The following is a 22,659-nucleotide window of genomic DNA, read 5'->3' on the forward strand; positions in this document are numbered from 1 at the left end:
AGTATCCACCTGCAGTGCAGGAGCTTTAGGAGAGCGGTTCAATCCCTGGGTTGAGAAGATCCTCTGGAGGAGGGCATGACAACCCACTCCAATATTCTTGCCTGGAGAACCCCATGGACAAAGGAGCCTGCCAGGAAACAGTCCATGGATTTGCAAAAGAGGAACAACTGAGCACACACACATTTACTACAATTAATCAGGCCACTATTTGAAAATTCGACAAACTACTAAGCATGTTTGAAATGAGAGGAAGAACTGCCATTCCATATATGTTTTAATGCAGTTTGATTAAAAGAAAAAAATGATATACATTATACATTAATATAACTAACTATATATGTTAGCTTTATTGTAAAGCAATCTGTAGTAAAAAGGGATCTAGAAAATCTGTTAGTGATTATCTTTAAAATGGTCCCCTCAGTTCAGTTCAGTTCAGTCACTCAGTTGTGTCTGACTCTGCGACCCCATGAATTGCAGCACGCCAGGCCTCCCTGTCCATCACCAACTCCCGGAGTTCACTCAAACTAACATCCATCGAGTCAGTGATGCCATCCAGCCATCTCATCCTCTGTCGTCCCCTTCTCCTCCTGCCCCCAATCCCTCCCAGCATCAGAGTCTTTTCCAATGAGTGAACTCTTTGCATGAGGTGGCCAAAGTACTGGAGTTTCAGCTTTAGCATCATTCCTTCCAAAGAACACCCAGGGCTGATCTCCTTCAGAATGGACTGGTTGGATCTCCTTGCAGTCCAAGGGACTCTCAAGAGTCTTCTCCAACACCACACTTCAAAAGCATCAATTCTTCGGCTATCAGCTTTCTTCACAGTCCAACTCTCACATCCATACATGACCACTGGAAAAACCATAGGCTTGACTAGATGGACCTTTGTTGGCAAAGTAATGTCTCTGCTTTTCAATATGCTATCTAAGTTGGTCATAACTTTCCTTCCAAGGAGTAAGCGTCTTTTAATTTCATGGCTGCAATCACCATCTGCAGTAATTTTGGAGCCCCAAAAAATAAAGTCTGACTGTTTCCACTGTTTCCCCATCTATTTCCTATGAAGTGATGGGACCGGATGCCATGATCTTTGTTTTCTGAATGTTGAGCTTTAAGCCAACCTTTTTCACTCTCCTCTTTCACTATCATCAGGAGGCTTTTTAGTTCCTCTTCACTTTCTGCCATAAGGGTGGTGTCATCTGCATATCTGAGGTTGTTGATATTTCTCCTGGCAAACTTGATGCCAGACTGTGCTTCTTCCAGCCCAGTGTTTCTCATAATGTACTCTGCGTATAAGTTAAATAAGCAGGGTGACAAAATACAGTCTTGACGTACTCCTTTTCCTATTTGGAACTAGTCTGTTGTTCTATGTCCAGTTCTAACTGTTGCCTTCTGACCTGCATATAGGTTTCTCAAGAGGCAGGTCAGGTGGTCTGGTATTCCCATCTCTTTCAGAATTTTCCACAGTTTATTGTGATGCACACAATCAAAGTCTTTAGCATTGTCAGTAAAGCAGAAAAAGATGTTTTTCTGGAACTCTCTTGCCTTTTTGATGATCCAGCAGATGTTGGCAATTTGATCTCTGGTTCCTTTACCTTTTCTAAAACCAGCTTGAACATCTGGAAGTTCATGGTTCACGTGTTGCTGAAGCTGGGCCTTGAGAATTTTGAGCATTATTTTACTAGCATTTGAGATGAGTGCAATTGTGCGGTAGTTTGAGCATTCTTTGGCATTGCCTTTCTTCGGGATTGGAATAAAAACTGACCATTTCCAGTCCTGCGGCCATTGCTGAGTTTTCAAAATTTGCTGGCATATTGAGTGCAGCACTTTCACAGCATCATCTTTCAGCATTTGAAAGAGCTCAACTGGAATTCCATCACCTCCACTAGCTTTGTTCATAGTGATGCTTTCTAAGGCCTACTTGACTTCACATTCCAGGATGTCTGGCTCTAGGTGAGAGATCAAACCATCATGATTATCTTGGTCATGAAGATCTTTTTTCTTGCCACCTCTTCTTAATATCTTCTGCTTCTGTTAGGTCCATACCATTTCTGTCCTTTATCGAGCCCATCTTTGCATGAAATGTTCCGTTGGTATCTCTAATCCCCTATTCACTATAACTTTGACCAGCAGAAATATTTAGAAGGGAGCAGCTAAAATTGTCATGAATTATTTCTAAATATTTAATTTTTAAAAAAGGAACAAAGATGGTCAAGGTTAATTTAACTATTAACTTCATGTGAATTCAAGGCTGCAAAAAGCTACAGCAGAATTTCAATAGAAGGCTTGTCTCCTAGTAAGAAATCCATTAAGGCTTGTGAGAGATTTCTCTGGTTTTTTAAGTGGCATCCTAAAAGCAAATCTAAAACTTTTCATTCTAATCCAAATTAAGAACTTTCAAAAGATGAATTTTTGGTTAAGAAGTTACTTATTCATATTTGAAAATACTTTTATGACAAAAGCTATTAAATTCAGTTATCCAATATCCTGATCACTTACGCTGGAGAATATTTGTGATAATGTTTACAGTCAGTCTCCCATGAATTTTTACTTATCTTTCCTGCCTTAAAACAAATGTATTTAGGTTCAAGAACACCTCTGTTAGTTTTAGAGATAGGTAATCATTCAAGAAGTGAAGTGAAGTCGCTCAGTCATGTCCAACTCTTTGTGACCCCGTGGACCTACCAGGCTCCTCTGTCCATGGGATTCTCCAGGCAAGAATACTGGAGCAGGTTGTCATTTCCTTCTCCAGCTCCTCCGTCCATGGGATTCTCCAGGCAAGAATACTGGAGCAGGTTGCCATTTCCTTCTCCAGGGGATCTTCAGGATCCAGGGATCGAAGCCAGGTCTCCCGCATTGCAGGCAGACACTTTAACCTCTGAGCCACCAGGGAAGCCCCTGGTGGGGGCTTTCATTCAAGAAGGGACTAACAAATGACCCCATGGTTTATAGAGAAGGCTCTTGCATGACAATTCAGTGAATTCTTCAGTTAATTTTTTTTTCAGATTTGGAAATGTGTAGGTAGAACATATGGAAACTTGGTAATTGCATCAATATGAAAGTCAATATGTTTACTTCCCGTCAATTTGGTATAGTTTACTGACCAAAACACATTCAAAAAGGTTTTCACTTACCTTGCTCAACATTTCCATTTTGATACACTACCCCTCTCTTTCCCTTAAAAACATCTCAAAAACAAAAGGTCATCTTGAGTAAATCAAGATTTATCCTTTTCTGGTCTTATCATTTCACAGTGCGGATTTCTAACTTACAGGCAAATACAATCAAATCAACTAGACATAGCCATCTGGAGTTTAAAACCACCAATAACAGAATAACTGTTAAATGTATTAGTCTAGTTCTCTGAGTGGCATTTTCCCTTGTGTCATCATGCTAAGTACTCAGGGATGTATCCAACCCATAATTTGAGACATCTATGCCTGTAGGCAAGGAGGAGATAGAAGCAATTGAAGTTTAAAATACAGAAAATTGATTAGAAATAGAATTAAATTAACACCTAGAAATTAGATCACTTATTTAATTATTTCATTTAGTTTTCATTTTCCTTCAATTATTTTGCAATCTTTTGTAATAAATGAAGCCAAATAATAGAAAGAAGAAGTTTTGTCTTTTTTCCTTTTTATAAAATTAGCTCATTGTATGAACTAGTAATGTGAAAACATCTAGCTATTAATTTTTTTAGGCAATATGGTGGCAGTCTGAAGAAGGCTTAGTTAAATAGAAATGTTTTTCTAATAACTTTGAATTTCTTCAATTTGCAATATAAAGAAAAAACAAATAATCTAAAAAGAATGTTTCTGAGGCAAAAGCACTTTTAAAAAATCAATATCAATTGAGACATAAAATGCTATTGCAAATGCTACTGTAGAGTTCAGGCTTTTCACATATTTAAATATATTTCTTTGTATTGAAGGTATTAAAAATAATGCTTTAAGTATGTGTAACTGGAGGTGTACATACATTTAGGTAATGTTAGGAAAACTAAACAGAAATAGTAAAGAATATGGTAGAATTATCACACACACATGAAAACAAATAAACAGTAGCAGATTATATCAACATTACTGCCAATGGATGTTCTATGTTTATTAGTAGGTAATGCACTGTCTGGCATGAGATAGAAATTTTTGGTATCTAATCATAAAACATAGATGATCAAAACTTTTGCATACTCAGAATCTACATTATAAATTAAAATTATAAAGAGGCAAAGGTAGGGAGTTGCTCTTAAATCTACTGTATGCATGTTTTGCCTACATACCCAACCATAAGTTAGAGCAGAAGTTGGCCCAAAAGACTCATGATTTAATCAAGGAAGCACATATCTCCTCCATGATCTCAGCAGAAATGATAGCCCCAGATGACTTCTTTCTTCAGTCAGCCATAAGGGTCTGCCACTCCATTATTCATTTAGTCCATTAGGTTAGAAATTAAAGTTTTCGATTCAGTAATTCCTTATTAAATACAAAAATCCTAGAAGATAACATTCCAACCTACCATCAGTGATAATACAGGGATACTGATTGAACTAGATTTATGTTTCATTTAATTCCGGCCTATTTTATATTCTTATTTCTACATGTATTTCTATTTCTCTCACCCCTATACAAAAAAGGACACTATTTTGTATTCCTATAAGATGACCTAGTGAAAATCATCCACCAGCATACTTCAACAAAATAATTATGGGGGAACTCAAAGAGGTCTTCAACTGAGTAGCACATTTCTAAGCAATATCCAGTAATAAAGCTTAACTGTCTTGTCTCAGCCTATATATATTCTCCCTAAGTAACTATAAAATGCTAGTATGAATCATCATAACAAATATTATCTGTAAAACTTAAAAACCTCTCTTAACTATTTTCCCAGAGTTCTTTTGGTGATGTTTAAATTTAACTGTGAAAGAAGAAAAAGTAGCAGAATCTTTTGATAGTTGCAAATTAAGTCAACAATTGTTTTTTTTTTTTTTTGCTCTAACTAGGAGATTTTTTTAAAAGTTTGATTTCTTTTAAAATATATATCTTAGGAGAATGACAATAATTAAGAGGATAGGATCACAAAATCATTCACATGGAATTATTTTTAAGGACTCATAACAGCAGATGTTGGAGCCAGTTCCTTTTTTAGAAGCCTCTGCCTTTAAGGAAATCTAAGGAAGTTCAAGATTAGGATAGGACATAATGAATGAATTCTATACTCTGCCAAAACAAAGCAAAACAATTCCTATTTGTGCTATGGATATAAAAACTATTACATTTGCAATGGGAGGTAATACACTAGCTTTCTCTTAAACTAGTTCTGAAATATTTCTTTCAATGAAATTAACAAATTTGACATATTAAGAGCAATAATTTATGACAAGTTGTCTATTGTATTAATAGCTACTTTGATGTGTCTCATGTCTGTGAAGACAAGTTTGAATCATAAACTTTCCTTTTTAAGTCATTAACTGCCATTCAGAACATCCCAGGGATGTGTACACTTTTGTACACTTAGGTGAGATGTTCTGTGGCAGTAAAGCATAGTGGTAAATTCAGACCAAGTACAATATAGTAAGAAATGACTTTAAAAAAAAATTGTTGAATAAAGATAACATGGCAAACATCTTATTCATTGGAACTATTTATTCTTGCAAATGTCCATATAAAATAAGTTTCATGGTAACCCTAAAAATAGGAACAGAAGCATAAAGTTTTTTTAAAATAATTTATACATCTTTTACAAAAATAAATGATATAATTGAAAAAGTAGTTCCACACTAGCAGTAGACAAATAGCACACAGGATAAAAGATCAAAGCTTTTTTTCTTTTTTTCCTTTGTGATTGAATTTTGCTTTTTAAAAAGTTTATATTTAATTAATTTTGGGTTTACACAAAACATGGGGAAAACTTTTTAATTTTTTATACTTTTCAAAATTATTAATGATAAATTGTTTCCCAAAATTAATAAACATTAGTAGAATAAAGATATTAAATTTTGTGATATACAAACATGTATGCAAACACATATACATTAGATGAATCAGTACTTCAAAATGAACTTTGATGAATTTATATACCAGAAACAAACAGGAATATTAATAATATGTGATGTGTCCAACAGCCTTACTGATAATCTTTTGGTATGGTGATGAGAACGATATCATTTCATAGGAAAAGCCTGTGATAAATACTGAAATCCCTTCAGAGGTGGCTAGTGTCTCTGTTAGATCTCTCAACCTGGCAAGGAACCAGGATATCAGTGGAATTCATACCTGAAGCATCCTGCAAGGCCTATGGTTACAGATGCTATAGTCCAGAGAATTTGTCTTCAAGGAAACAGAGATCAGCTGCCTTATGACCCAGCAATCCCACTGCTGGGCATACACACCGAGGAAACCAGAATTGAAAGAGACATGTGTACCCCAATGTTCATCACAGCACTGTTTATAATAGCCAGGACATGGAAGCAACCTAGATGTCCATCAGCAGATGAATGGATAAGAAAGCTGTGGTACATATACACAATGGAGTATTACTCAGCCATTAAAAAGAATACATTTGAATCAGTTCTCATGAGATGGATGAAACTGGAGCCAATTATACAGAGTGAAGTAAGCCAGAAAGAAAAACACCAACACAGTATACTAACACATATATATGGAATTTAGAAAGATGGTAACAATAACCCTGTATGTGAGACAGCGAAAGAGACACAGATGTATAGAACAGACTTTTGGACTTTGTGGGAGAGGGAGAGGGTGGGATGATTTGGGAGAGTGGCATTGAAACATGTATACTATCATGTAAGAAACGACTCGCCAGTCTAGGTTCAAGGCAGGATACAGGATGCTTGGGGCTGGTGCACTGGGATGACCCAGAGAGACGGTATGGGGAGGGAGGTGGGAGGAGGGTTCAAGATTGGGAACTCATGTACACCATGGTGGATTCATGTTGATGTATGGCAAAACCAATACAGTATTGTAAAGTAAAATAAAGTAAAAAGAAACAAAAATTTAATTAAAAAAAAGAATAATACTATCTGTGGTAATTCATATTTGGAAATACAGTGGAATGAACCATGCTATGATCTGAGTGTTTGTTTTTGTCTTTGTTTAGCTGCTAAGTTGTATCTGACTGCTTTGTGACCGCAAGAACTGTAGCCCACCAGGCTCCTCTGTCATGGGATTTCCCATGCAAGAATACTGGAGTAGGTGTCATTTCCTTCTCCAGGGGATCTTCCCCACCCAGGGATCGAATCTGCCTCTCCTGCAATGGCAAGCAGATTCTTTACCGCTAAGCTACCCGAGAAGGCCCCTCCCCCCGAGAAGGATTATTTGTGTCCTCCTAAAAGTCACTGTTGAATTCTAATCTCCAAGAATGATGGTATTAGAAGGTAGGACTTCAGGTTGTGCTTTAGGTTACGAGAGTGGAGTTCTCATGAATAGAATCAGTGCTTTTGTAAGAGTCCTCAGAGAGATCTTTAGCCATTTACATCCTGTAAAGACCTGCCGGGAATTAAAAAGAGGGTTCTCACTAGAAGGTGATCATGCTGGTGACCTGATCTTGAATTTTCAGCCTCCAAGACCGTGAGCAATAAATTTCTGTTGTTCATGATCCACAAGAAAAGTCTATTACTCCCTAGATTATCAGAGAACATGGAAAGGAAAATTAGTTTCCTTTATTAACCCTTGAAAATATATAATCCTCACTATAAAACAATCCAGACATTTAAAAATTGGTACCCAATGTCTTATTTTTAACCTTAGTGGTTAAAATACTTTACAATGCTAGATAAAATACCATTCAAATTAATGGTATTCTTCAAAATTACATGATATACTGTGCTTCTCAAGGGGTGGTATAATTCAAATGACAACCTGGTAATTTAAATTATTTTATTATTTTATCCTTGGAAATCACTAAGCATCTGTGAGATTTGTGATTGCATCTTCTGTCTCAAGGAAGCTGATAATTATAAATTTCAAATGATCTATAAGAATGGAAACAAATTTTGAAGTACAGATCTTCTAAAACATTGTTTAGACTATGTTTTACTACTAACATCACATTAAAGAAAGTATGTTTAAACCAAGAAATAATGTAGCAATTCTAAGTGCTAGCTATATTTGAACAATTTGAATTTAGCTCCAAATACTGACATTGTTAATATTATTTTAAATGATGTTAAATGAAGCAATGGGCAGTTTTCTTGGAGACTCAAAAGTAGTCTAATTCAATGTACTTAAGTTTTATCACAAAAGACTATACCCTAATTTAATATTAAAGATTATGACATGTTAAAATAATGTGAATCCCAGTGGCATGGAACAGGGACTGAATTGACATATTTTTTAATTAAATCAGTATATCAATTCACATTAGACCTAAAAATACACCAGCAATTCTAATAGATTTCAATGCTGAATCTAGTACATACAAGCCTTTCAAATTTCACAGAGACAATATTTTGTACCTTTAATCATAATTTAAATCAACTCTAAAGAGATGAATCTGTCTGGGTGGCACCCTAACAATGATCATTAATGCCTTCCATTAAATATAATTTATATCTATTGACATTCTATATTTTAAAAAGTCAAAATAAATGCAAATTCATGGTGTTTATAAAATATCTCATTATTTTTAATTGGAATATAATGATAGAATTATTCACAAATATGCAGAAGCACGTAATGGATTTTATTTCTGGTTTTAAATTTTTCTTTCTTGTTTTATAAATTTTTTCCCCATTACTTTTATATTGTTGCATCATGGTTTCATGTCATTTTTAGTAGTTTTCAATATGAAATATATTATGAAGCATTCTCTTTCATATACATATACACCTACCCATAACACCACATTCATACATATATGAGCTACATATATAAGGCACAGATTCATAAATTATATATATATACCTCATGAATGTGCACCGGAGTTCGGCAGACTTCCATAAGGGTGATATGGAAAGTGCACAAATAATCACTCTTACATTAGAATTGCTGTTGTACATCAGAAAGCTTAGGGAATCTTTGCCTCACCCCATATACCACTCTTCAGAAGTTAATAAGATTCTTCCTGAAAGAAACACAGATTTTGTTTCCTACACTTAACTGAAAAGAACAATAGAAACTAACAACAATATTAATACTCACCATGACAAATAATGAAATCTTTAGCGCCCCTTAAAGGGTTTACATGACTTTGACAAAACTGCTGTTCCTCCCTTGGTTTCCAATACTTTTAGTGGTTGCTCCTTGTTCATCAGACTGCTACTCCTGAGACTGGATAGAGCCTCAAGGGTTAATGCAGTCACCCACAGTTCCTTACTATTATAGGGAACGGCTTAGCATTAGTTAATGACAATGAACTGAAGAAAAATAGCTAGAGCTGCTCTACTACAAATGATAACAGGGGTTTTAAATTAAACTTCAAAAAGCTTTTCTCAAATCGTTGATTGAAATACATAATAAAAGCTACTTGGTTGTACCATGAAATAGCTCTTGTCTAGGCTGGTTATATTATTGAAGCGCCACAGGAAGAAATCTGGGAACTCTGAGATCCACACAAATATATGTATTTGAAAAATTATTCTTAAAATGTGCTCAAAGGAAAATGTTTGCCTTTTTCAGTCCAAGTGATAATTATGGAATACCTAAAGCTATTATATAAAATATTGCTTTACATTACAGGAGACATAATGTTGTAAAAACACACACATACCTATTTGTCTTTATTATGTCTGAAATAAAACGTTGTAAAATTATGGAAAAGACGCTCAACTCTTCTGTTTGAAAATCTGAGCTCCATAAAAGTAATAAACCACATGCTATCTGACAAATTGATAGCAAAGATAAAAGAAAAATCAATTAAGTGAAAAGAAATTACTCAGGCAAAGGAAAAATAATATAATCTGTTCCATTTTCTAATGTAAATATGTAGCTAGGAAATGGATTCTTTGTTCAACATAGACAAGAGGTCTTTCAAAATGTTCTTAATGATTTGTTGTCTTTTGCAGCATTTTTGTGCTTATTTTCAATTAAGACTATGTGCGTATATCCCCAATATATGTTCCTTTGAATTCTTTTTTAAAAACATTCACCTTTCCTATAGAATACAGTTAGGATACATGATAAACACAGATATTATATATACCAAGTATTACCAGTATTTATCCATTTAAGAAAGTTTTATATTTATTGAGTAATTTTGATTTCTGCATCATGCAAAATTACATCTACTTTTATAATGGAAAATCTCTCTTGAGAGATTCATCAATTATTCCCCTCAGAATAAGTATATGCTTTCAACTTAGTTCAGGTTTGTTTCTTTCCATGATTAGGCGTGCACACACACACACACACACAAATAAACCTTTAACTTATGAAGTAGCTAAGCTATGGCATAAAGGTGATAATCAAGATTAATTTTGAATTGACTAATTTGAATTCCAACAAGCTGCCAGAAAGAAGTTCCCTTCTACCTCTGCCCAAGGCATCTGAGCTTGCCAGAAGGAGCTCTGCCAGTGAACGCTGAAACCCCCTTTCCACGGCACCTTCCTCACCCTACCTCCAGACCCTACAGGAAAAACTTAAATTTTAGAGATGCCAGTGGTGACTGGAGTTGTGAGGAGAAAAGACAGTTGAAGACTGCCAAATTTTAGCATTTTAACTCATATTTGGTATTTGACAAGAGACAAAATACAGCAAGTTCTCTATATACAAAGGAGGCCCATTCCAAAAGCAGGTTCATAAGTCCAATTTGTTCATAGGTCCAACAAAGTTAGCCTAGGTACCCAACTAATGCACTTGGCTACATAGTACTGTACTGTAATAAGTTTATAATACTTTTCACATAAATAACTCATAGTACCATACTGTAGGTTTATAATACTTTTCACACAAATAACTCATAAGAGCCAAATACAAAAAGCAAATATTTTAAAAATGTTTTTAAAGAAAATATTTTTAATCTTATAGTACAGTACCTTGAAAAGTACAGTAGTATATCACAGCAGTTGACATACAGGATCATGTTCGCACATTTGAAAGTTTGCAACCTGAAGGTTTGTACGTAGGGGACTTACTGTATCAGAGTCTCTCAGAGGTGGAGCAGTGGCCATTTCAGGACTTTCTCAAAGTCAGGTATATATTTAAATGGATGAAAACAGCATAGAGTTCAGTTACACAATGGTTATCTTCTTGCTGACTGCTCCCACACTGAAAGCAAAAGTGTTAGTCGCTCAATCGTGTCCGACTCTTTGTGACCCCATGGACCGTAGCCCACCAGGTACCTCTGTTCAAGGAATTCCCTAGGCTGGAATACTGGAATGGGTAGCTATTTCCTTCTGGGGGGGATCTTCCTGACCCAAAGACCAAACCCAGGTCTCCAGCATTTCAGGAAGATTCTTTACCATCTGACTCACCCTATCACACTGAGGTGCCAATAGTTTTTGCAGTTTGAGTGGATTTTTCACCATCTTTCATCCACCACTATACTCTAAAAATTCAACTGGAGCTTCTCCATTTTCCTCTTAGAGTCCTTTACGGCAGGTAGACATGAGCACCAATTTTATTGTCATAGACAAGTGAGCCAGGCACTATGAAGACCCACGACTTTATCTTTTAAACAATGCAGTGTGCCAAATAGTCAATGCTGCACACAACGAGCAAATAATGAATTATACCTTCATATCTATACCAAGTATTCTAAAGCTTTTGGATACATTTTTCCTTTAGACAAACACCAGCTGTAGCAGGTGATTTCCATTGCTAACACCATATATAAATTCTCACTTTTTTCCTGTCAGAATCCTGATTTGGTTTGGGACATCAGTGGGCTCAAGCAAAATTACTCAATTTCTCAGATTCTCATAAAGCCAGAACAGACAAAGTGACACAGTTCCGGCCAGTGAGGTGTATGTAGAAGCAGACATCCTTTCCCAAATTTAATGGCATCATCTTGCTTTTAGCATATTTTTTTCTTTGCTTCCTGCCTAGACAGTCAATATTAGGCTGTAGAGCAAATGAAAGTGCAAAAAAAGAAAGAAAGAAAGTGCAAGCATAAGAGGCCCCAGTATGGACCAGAGGAAGAGTCTGGAATCGAAAGAGCATCCTTGAGTCTTTTAATTAGACTAAATTATGGTTTAACCTCCTAAAGGAAATCAACCCTGAATATATATTGGAAGGACTGACACTGAAGCTCCAATACTTTGGCCATCCGATGTGAAGAACTGACTCACTGGAAAAGACCCTGATGCTAGAAAAGAATGAAGGCAGGAGGAGAAGAGGGCTGCAGAGGATGAGATGGTTGGATGGCATCACCAATCCAATGGACATGAGTTTGAGCAAACCCCGAGAGACAGTGAAGAACAGGGAAGCCTGATGTGCTGCAGTCCATGGGGTTTCAAAGAGTCAGACGTGACTTAGAGATTGAACAACAGCAACATGGCCTAATATCAGGCTTCTTGTAGTGGAAGACAGTATTTATGCTTCTGTTCAAGCTGGTTAGAGGAAAAGGAAGAAAACAACAGAATGGGAAACACTAGAGATCTCTTCAAGAAAATTAGAGATACCAAGGGAATATTTCATGCCAAGATAGGTTCAATAAAGGACAGAAATGGTATGGACCTAACAGAAGCAGAAGATATTAAGATGAGGTGGCAAGAATACACAGAAGAATTACAAAAAAAGAGCTTCATGACCCAGATAATCATAATGGTATGATCACTCACTTAGAGCCAGACATTCTGCAAAGTGAAGGCAAGTGAGCCTTAGGCAGCATAACTAAGACAAAGCTAATGGAGGTGATGGAATTCCAGTTGAGCTATTTCAAATCCTAAAAGATGATGCAGTGAAAGGGCTGAACTCAGTATGCCAGCAAATTGGGAAAACTCAGCAGTGGCCACAGGACTGGAAAAGACCAGTTTTCATTCCAATCCCAAAGAAGGGCAATGCCAAAGAATGCTCAAACTACCGCATAATTGCACTCATCTCACATGCTAGTAAAATAATGCTCAAAATTCTCAAAGTTAGGCTTCAGCAACATGTGAACCATAAACTTCCAGATGTTCAAGCTGGTTTTAGAAAAGGCAGAGTAACCAGAGATCAAATTGTCAACATCCGCTGGATCATCGAAAAAGCAGGAGAGTTCTAGAAAAACATCTACTTCTGCTTTATTGACTATACCAAAGCCTTTGTCTGTGTGGATCACAACAAACTGTGGAAAATTCTTCAAGAGATGGGAACACTAGATCACCTGCCCTGCCTCTTGAGAAATCTGTATGCAGGTCAGAAAGCAACAGTTAGAACTGGACATGGAACAACAGACTGGTTCCAAATAGGAAAAGGAGTATGTCAAGGCTGTATATTATCACCATACTTATTTAACTTATATGCAGAGGACATCATGGGAAATTCTGGCTGGATGAAGCACAAGCTGGAATCAAGACTGCCGGGAGAAATATCAATAATCTCAGATATGCAGATGATATAACCCTTACGGCAGAAAGTGAAGAAGAACTAAAGGGCCTGTTGATGAAAATGAAGGAGGAGAGTGAAAAAGTTGTCTTAAAGCTCAATATTCAGAAAACTAAGATCATGGCATCTGGTCCCATCACTTCATGGCAAATGGAGGGAGAAACAGTAGAAATAGTTGCAGACTTTATTTTTTGGGGCTCCAAAATTACTGTAGATGGTGACTGCTATGAAATGAAAAGATGCTTACTCCTTGGAAGGAAAGTTTAGACCAACCTAGATGGCATATTAGAAAGCAGATTACTTTGCCAACAATGGGCTCTCTAGTCCAGGCTATGATTTTTCCAGTAGTCACGTATGGATGTGAGAGTTGGATTATAAAGAAATCTGAGTGCCAAAGAATTGATGCTTTGAACTGTGGTGTTGGAGAAGACTCTTGAGAGTCCCTTGGAGTGCAAGGAGATCCAACCTGTCCATCCTAAAGGAAATCAGTCCTGAATATTCATTGGATGGACTGATGCTAAAGCTGAAACTCCAATACTTAGGCCACCTGATGCGAAGAACTGACTCATCTGAAAAGACCCTGACACTGGGAAAGATTGAAGGCAGGAAGAGAAGGGTACAAAAGAGGATGAGATGGTTGGATGGCATCACCAACTCAATCAACAGGAGTTTGAGTAAACTCTGGGAATTGGTGATGAACAGAAGCCTGGTGTGCTGCAGTCCATGGGGTGGCAAAGAGTTGGACATGATTGAGCAACTGAACTGAACTCAAGCTGCTTAAGTAGTGTCCTCTGTTGTACAAGAATTTCTTGTTTAAAAAAAAAAAAACTTTATTTTTATAGTGGTTTAGTCGATTAACAATACTGTGATACTTTCAAGTGAATGATGAAGTTACTCAGCCATACATATGCATGTATCCATTCCTAACTGAGACTGTTTTAAAACATGATCCAGTGTAGTTCTTAATGATTGATATATTATAATACTGTATGTGCCCAGCACATTGCTAAAGGGGACTTCATGTATAGGACAGGAGCTGATCAACATTCTCTGAGGCATCTCAAAACTCTAAAATATTATGCTTCTACAGTAGTTCACTTCTAGCTACTGCAATCCTATTTTTTGAACCACAAAGTGAGACAATTTGTCTGAAAAAAATTGTGTGTGTTTTTATATGAACAGAGGTCTGGGAGATATAGTCCAGATTTTAGAAGTAACTAAAATTTCTGCAATGCTTCTGTTGTTTATGCTACTAGCAGGAAAGTATGATTAAAATCTGAATCACCTCAGAAAACTGCAATAGCACATCTAATTCTAAAATATTATGTGCATGCATGCTAAGTCACCTGTATCACGTTTGACTCTGTGTGACTCCACAGCCTGTAGCCTGCCAGGCCACCCAGTCCATGAGATTCTCCAGGTACGAACACAGGAGTGGGTTGCCATGCCTTCTTCCAGGTGGTATTCCCGACCCAGGGATCTAACCCACGTCTCTTATGTCTCCTGCATTGGTAGATGGATTCTTTACCACTAGCACCACCTGGGAAATCAAAAATGTTTACAGAGAATAACAAAAATTGCTGACAGAAAGATTAGTGCTCAGGTTCAAAAACATGGCGGTCATTAAACCTGTTTTTGAAAGATGCTATTCTATAAAAAAAAAAGCATGTGATTTTTTGAAATTTAGATTCCTGTAAATGATTTATTTATTTTTTGATGGATAAAGGACTTGAGTTGGTAATAATAAGAATAACATGTCTAAAAATGTATGCTCTAAATAAAAAAAAATTTAAAACCTGGTCTAATCAAAATCATTTATAATTGTTACTAAGAAATGTGAATTTGAAAGACAGTGAAAATTTTAAAAATCTGACTGGGAGGTGGGTTTAGGATTCTATTTTAGAAATTATTTGTTCTGGATGATTGTTGTGCTCACTGTCACTTGAGAAATTCTACCATAGTGGACAGAGTATAATCTTAAATCTCTTGATTTACAGTTTAGACTTGACTTCTAGTAATGACTTATGATGCTCAGCATAAACCTTGGGACACACATCAAATACTCAGACACCATTTCTTCTATATTTAATTTTAATTCCAATGTTCCTAGAAAACAGAGACACAATGCATTATCTTATCTGAGATATTTTCAGCCATGATATATGGTGGCAGGATGAGGTAAGGTCCTTTGTGGTATTACTCTTTATATACATAGACTGTTTTTTTTAAATAGACAATTGTATCCAATATAATTTGGCTGAGTCATATGAAGGCAAGAATACAAAAAATGTGGTAAAATGAGCTATCAACAAATTGAAAGAGAAATTTTCCATTTAAAAAATTTTAATATCATGCTTTTGAAATGTGGTGTTGGAGAAGACTCTTGAGAGTCCCTTGGACTGCAAGGAGATCCAACCATTCCATTCTAAAGGAGATCAACCCTGGGCGTTCTTTGGAAGGAATGATGCTAAAGCTGAAACTCCAATACTTTGGTCACCTATGTGAAGAGTTGACTCATTGGAAAAGACTGATGCTGGAAGGGATTGAGGGCAGAAGGAGAAGGGGATGACAGAGGATGAGATGGCTGGATGGCATCACCGACTCGATGGACATGAGTTTGAGTGAACTCCGGGAGTTGGTGATGGACAGGGAGGCCTGGTGTGCTGCGATTCATGGGGTCACAAAGAGTTGGACACGACTCAGCGACTGAACTGAACTGAACTGAATATCATTTAGTAATGCAGAGCTTGTTTGAGATGAGATATCTTAAGTAATGCAAAGCAAATAAGTTTCATTCCATTTGTTACTATAAATTCTGAACATAAACATTGAAAAGATTATATTGGTAAAGAAATTGTCTGACAGTTGTGTATTAAGAACATAGAAAGAGATACTGACAAAAAGTGGTAAACTATTTGAAAATCATGGAGAAAAGTGGTTCATCTTAGTTCTATCAATAGGAGTGAAATTTTCTAAAATTACCAGATTACTAGAAGAATAACAGTTTTTCACAAGAATTTATGGATTTAGAACTAGTTTTTATCATAACTGGCAGTTTAGGAAAATGACAGAACTCTCTAAGAAACATCACTGTCTATTCAATGTATCAGTTGGAATTCATGCTAAGTCTTCTCAGTTAAGTCCACCTCTTTGCAACCCTATGGACTGTAGCCCAGGAGGCTCCTCTGTCTATGGAATTCTCCAGACAGCAATGCTGGAGTGGGTTGTTGTGCCCTCCTCCAGGGAATTTTCCTGATCCAGGAATCGAAACAGCACCTCTTATGTCTCCTGTACTGGCAGGCGGGTACTTTACCACTATGCCACCTTGGAAGGCCATCAGTTGGAATACTCACACTTTATTCCGCAGAAATCACTAATAGGATAAGATATAGATCTATTCTACTTTTGAGTTTGTACAGCATGACTTTATACTAAATATTTCAATGGAGGGGCATTGTTACACTGATAATATATTGACACCATTGACAGACTTTAAGTATAACAATAGATTAAGTACATTAAATTTCACTGTACAAAATTAGTGACATATAATACTTTAAAATGTCAATAAGAAAATAATTAAAGATGTTCATAAGTGACAAAAATAATATTACTACATATAGAATTTCTGTTGTGAATTAGAAAAATATTTTAAGGTTCAGTTCAGTCACTCAGTTGTGTCCGACTCTGCGACCCCAAGAACCGCAGCACACCAGGCCTACCTGTCCATCACCAACTTCCGGAGTCTACCCAAACCCATGTCCATTGAGTTGGTGATGCCATCCAACCATCTCATCCTCGGTTGGCCCCTTCTCCTCCTGCCCTCAACCTTTCCCAGCATCAGGGTCTTTTCCAATGAGTCAGCTCTTTGCATCAGGTGGCCAAAGTATTAGAGTTTCAGCTTCACCATCAGTCCTTCCAATGAACATCCAGGACTGATCTCCTTTAGGATGGACTGTTTGGATCTCCTTGCAGTCTAAGGGACTCTCAAGAATATTCTCTAACACCACAGTTCAAAAGCATCAGTTCTTTTGTACTTAGCTTTCTTTATTTTAAGGTTACCTCATCGCAAATATTTTTTGTCATATTTTGCTATCCATTTTTATACCTCCATAGTGTAAATGTAAAAACCTTATTCTGTGGCAAAAGGCAGTAGTTTCTTCAGAGGTTTTCCTAGAGCCTAATATGACAAATCCCTCAGAAAAGTATGCCATATAAGATTCGTTCAGTTGAGTTCAGTCACTCAGTCGTGTCCAAATCTGCAACCCCATGGACTGCAGCATGCCAGGCTTCCCTGTTCATCACCAACCCCCAGAGTTTACTCAAAATCATGTCCATTGAGTTGGTGATGCCATCTCATTCTCTGTCATCCCCTTTTCCTCCTGCTTTTAATCTTTCCCATATTCAGGGTCTTTTCAAATGAGTAAGTTCTTCACATCAGGTGGCCAAAGTATTGGAGTTACAGTTTCAGCATCAGTCCTTCCAATGAATATTCAGGACTGATCTCCTTTACGATGGACTGGCTGAATCTCCTTGCTGTCCAAGGGACTTTCAAGAGTCTTCTTCAACACCACAGTTCAAAAGCATCAGTCCTTCGGCATTCAGCTTTCTTTAGTCCAACTCTCACATCCATACATGACTACTGGAAAAACCATAGCTTTGACTTTGTTGGCAAAGACATCCCTTTGTTGGCAAGGTAATGTCTCTGCTTTTTAATATACTACCACAAATGCATTTCTAAATTTGACTATATATCTAGATAATGGTGTTAACTAAATTATTCCTCACTTTACTATTAACTACCTTGAGCATCAATAAGGACAAAGAAAGTTCATGATGTGTATTCATTTGTTCTTGAATTAGCTTTGAAGTTACATCTTAATATATTACATATACAATTAATTGAGGAGGACATGGCAACCAACTCCAGTACTCTTGCCTGAAGAATCCCCATGGACAGAGGAGCCTGGCAAGTTACAGTCCATGGGGTCACAAAGAGTCAGACATGACTGACTAAGGGCATGCCATTAATTAGGTCATTACTTCCAGATTTGACACAAGATGGTACATTTTTGGGGAAAGAATGACATCTTAAAAAATGATAAATGTTTCTTTTTTATTAATTCAAATAAAATTGCATTTTTTAAAATAAATTTTTTAAGTTGACAGTGAAATCACTCTATTCTTAAAAAGAGTAGTGAATCTTAACGTTTGAAGATTGCTATAAGTTGAGTTTTGCTATGATGCTGGGAGGGATTGGGGGCAGGAGGAAAAGGGAATGACAGAGGATGAGATGGCTGGATGGTATCACTGACTCAATGGACGTGAGTCTGAGTGAACTCCGGGAGTTGGTGATGGACAGGGAGGTCTGGCGTGCTGCGATTCATGGGGTCGCAAAGAGTCAGACACGACTGAGCGACTGAACTGAACTGAACTGAATTTCCTTCATCTAAAACACTCAGAATAGGATTGAATATAATATTGTCATTTCATTAGACATGGATTGTCACAGAATTTAAACTTACACCAACATGATAGAATAATATGAGAACTTTCACATTTTAGTTACTTAAGTTCAAAATACCAAATATTGAGCTTTATAAATTGTGATATTAACATAGTGAACATAGTGAATGGTTTATTTTTGATTTTTCTCAAAATAAAATAATAAAAGAGTGAACATTTAACATATGTTCTCTTACCAAATTCAATTAGTACTATAACAACATTTTGAAGTTCTCTACCCTGATTTGAAGAAGTAAAAAACTTGAGGTTGCAGCTTGTCATCTCAAATTATAAAATGGTATATGATTTTCTTTATCCAATCCTCTTATTTTAATGGTGAATCTGAGACTTCAAGAGGTTAAAGTGACATGTCCATGTCCTTATTTAGTGGCAGCCTATATTCTTAGCTGAGCAATGGAACTTTGATAGACTAGTTTTAATTTGATGAGATGGTTGGATAGCATCATCAACTCAATGGACATGAGGTTGAGCAAACTCAAGGAGATGGTGAAGGACAGGGACAGGGAAGCCTGGAATGCTATGGTTCATGGGGTCACAAAGAGTTGGGTACAACTTAGGGACTAAACAACAATTCTCATTTTGCTGTTTAGCTAATTTCTTTTATGACTAAATATATATTTTAGCCATTCACTGTTTACACAGAATTATCAGTAACAAAAACAAGTTTATAGATATAAATTTTTACAAGTCATTGCAGAACATAAGCATTAAACCTTTTCAAAAGTTTTACTTTTCAAACACTATATTTTAATGACTTTTACTTAGAGCAGAAAAGATTTGTTAAATAATTTTAAATGTCCAGCAGGAAAAACAAATTTTAGTAATTCAGCAACACCACAGGAATACAAAAGAGACAATTTAGAAAGCTAAAATAGTCTTTCCTTTAAAAGATTATATTTTAAAATTATTTTAAAATACACTGTTCCTCTTCCAAAACAGAAATCAGCATTTTTATTAATGCTCACACAAAATCTAAACTCGAGAGTGGGGCTACATCCCCTAAGACCTAAGCTTTCTATAAACAGCAAGATTTTCTTGTAAAAATTCAACCTATCAAAGGGCCAGAAACATCACTAGCAGCAGCAGAATCTTATCACTGAAACTCAAATTACTTGCCAACATTTCTGGGGTTACTGGAGTGAAACCATCTCAACAAAAGAATGTTTTTCATTAGGTTTGTGTTTTTGGATGTTTTATCTATTACATATGGACTTCCTTAAGAGATACAAGAAATTATATGAGGCCTATCTGATAAATGCACAAAGAATAACCAGTTCCTTATGGCTGAAAATAAGTTCTTTTAAATGAGAAGCTGCACTTTTAAAAAGCTCTAAATGTAGTAATTATAATCATTTCTTTCCTTTAGTAGTAGTACCATGTGTAGATTTATATATATTTAATTTTAATTCAAAATCAACTGCTTTTGAGATAGGAAAAAAAAACAATCACAGTGTTCTTTAATTAAAATTTCTTTTAATTCAGAAATTAAAAAAACATGAGGGACATTAGAATACCAGTACCTCTTCAAAAGGTGTTTTATTCTTGTAAGAAAATGTGTCTTTTAAAGGAGTGACTTTCTATTTCTTTGACCCCTGAGAAAACATCATAGAGCAGAGAATTAAACAAAGGTAGGCATCAAATCAGAATATAAAAGTCATGCCCAATTCACATATAATAATGCATTTTGGACAAAAAAAGATCCCATAATATCTGCACATGAAGTTTCATCACAGTCTCTGTGTAAATGCTAAACCATGTTTTAAAAATTAGCTCATCACTAAAACAATCTAAATTTTGCAAAGTTGTTCCACCAAGTGTAAAACTTTATAGTGAATCAGCAAAAATGATTATTCTAAATATGCCTTTCCATAAAGAGAAACAAGTACTCAACCTTAAAAAAGTTCAAAAACTATAAAAAATATCATGTAAATATAGTTAAAATTTTTCAGCAGATAATATCAGAGTTAAAAACAAATGACATACTAGTTGCAAAATTCTCTTTCAAAATAATGTTTTACTGCTTAATTGTGATTATTGAATTGACAAATAATGCACAGAAGTGAAAAAATGAAAATTGTAATGAGCATTTATGGCTTAAAATAACTATGTCTAAATTAAAAATTGTATTTATCAAAATATAAAATTTTTCTCATAGTGGTAGATATTTCCATTCCATTTATTATTAGAAGATAATAAAATTCTTCTTAAAACAATAATTATAAAATTGCCTTCTCAAAACTTTAGTTTCTCTTTGTTTCTTGAAAATGTGTCTTTTAATGAATAAGATTATTCTGCTTTTGTTATCTACCTAAAGTTATTTCAAATGCTTTCTGTAATTTTAAAAAATATATATTTAATTAAATCTTGTGAATAATCTACTGATTAGCTCCTGTCTTCCAAACCATGGTTATGTTATTTATTAATATGTGATAAAGGAAAAGATTTTTTACAACCAACCAAATATAAACTTTTACTCTATTCATATTCCAAAAAGACATTGTAAAGTTTATATTTGATGTGGATACCTTAATGTGTGATTTTAAAAGCAGACAATGGTTTTGTCTTTAAGAAAGAAATTCTCTATAAATAAGCCAACTAAAATCTGGTTATATTTTCATGTAATACTCATAATTTATAGACCGCTAAGAAGTATAAAGTGGTTTCATTAATACTACAAAGCTAAAAGATTGATAAGTTCCTCTAAAAAGCAGGCATTATAATAATTTATTATAGTATATTTTAAAAGTATAAGATATTTATACATCTATATACATATGAGATATAGTATAAGATATTTATACATATATATACATATTAAATATATTTATACATATATATACACAAATAAGATGTAGTATGAGATATTTTTAGAAGCTAAAACCCTAAAATAAATATTCTCTAAATATTTATCCTGGATGTTTAAATTCATTTTTATAATTTTTCTTGAAGACAATTTTATTTGAAAATACTGTAGAGGAAAATATTTCAGCCAGTTTTGATAACACCTCACATGATTAAACATGTTCACAATAACGAATGCAAGTAAATGTAGGTTCTCTAAATATCTTTTGCACTTTGATAAATATTTACCCTTGTCTTTTGTGATAAAGTTTACTATCTTCAGTTTTACTAAGAGAAAGGTAGGGAGGGACACCTCCAAAAGAGTACTAAAGACCGTGGTTGTGGGAAGGGTGTTTCTGTACAAAAAAATATTTAATTAAGATCATTTCTGATTTTGAATCTCCCTCTGTGCTGATGAAAAGGAGAGTTATAAAGAAGAAGCAGGGCTCCAGCCGGCTATACACAGGGTAGAACAAATACACCCCAACTCCAAAACAAGGAAACGTGGACCCCCCTACTGACTAGCAATGGGAGGAAGTTATCTCCCACAGGCTTCAGAGATGAGTCCCAGAAAGAAATATGGTATGAGAACCATAGGCACTTTGAGAAGGTAGAGGAAATGGAGCTAAACCATTCATTATGGTTTAGTTCCACTGTTGTGTCATGACGCAGTCAGGTTTTTGAAAACAAATGGCTCGGACTTTATATTTCAGAAATCATGGCTGTAATATTTCTAAAGGGGTGGGGAGGATGTTCCCTAATACTCTATTTTAGCAGCAGAATGATGTATCAATAGACTGCTTTTGTGCATCAA

The sequence above is a fragment of the Ovis canadensis genome, chromosome 1 (genome assembly GCF_042477335.2).
Source record: "Ovis canadensis isolate MfBH-ARS-UI-01 breed Bighorn chromosome 1, ARS-UI_OviCan_v2, whole genome shotgun sequence".
Taxonomy (NCBI): Eukaryota; Metazoa; Chordata; class Mammalia; order Artiodactyla; family Bovidae; genus Ovis; species Ovis canadensis.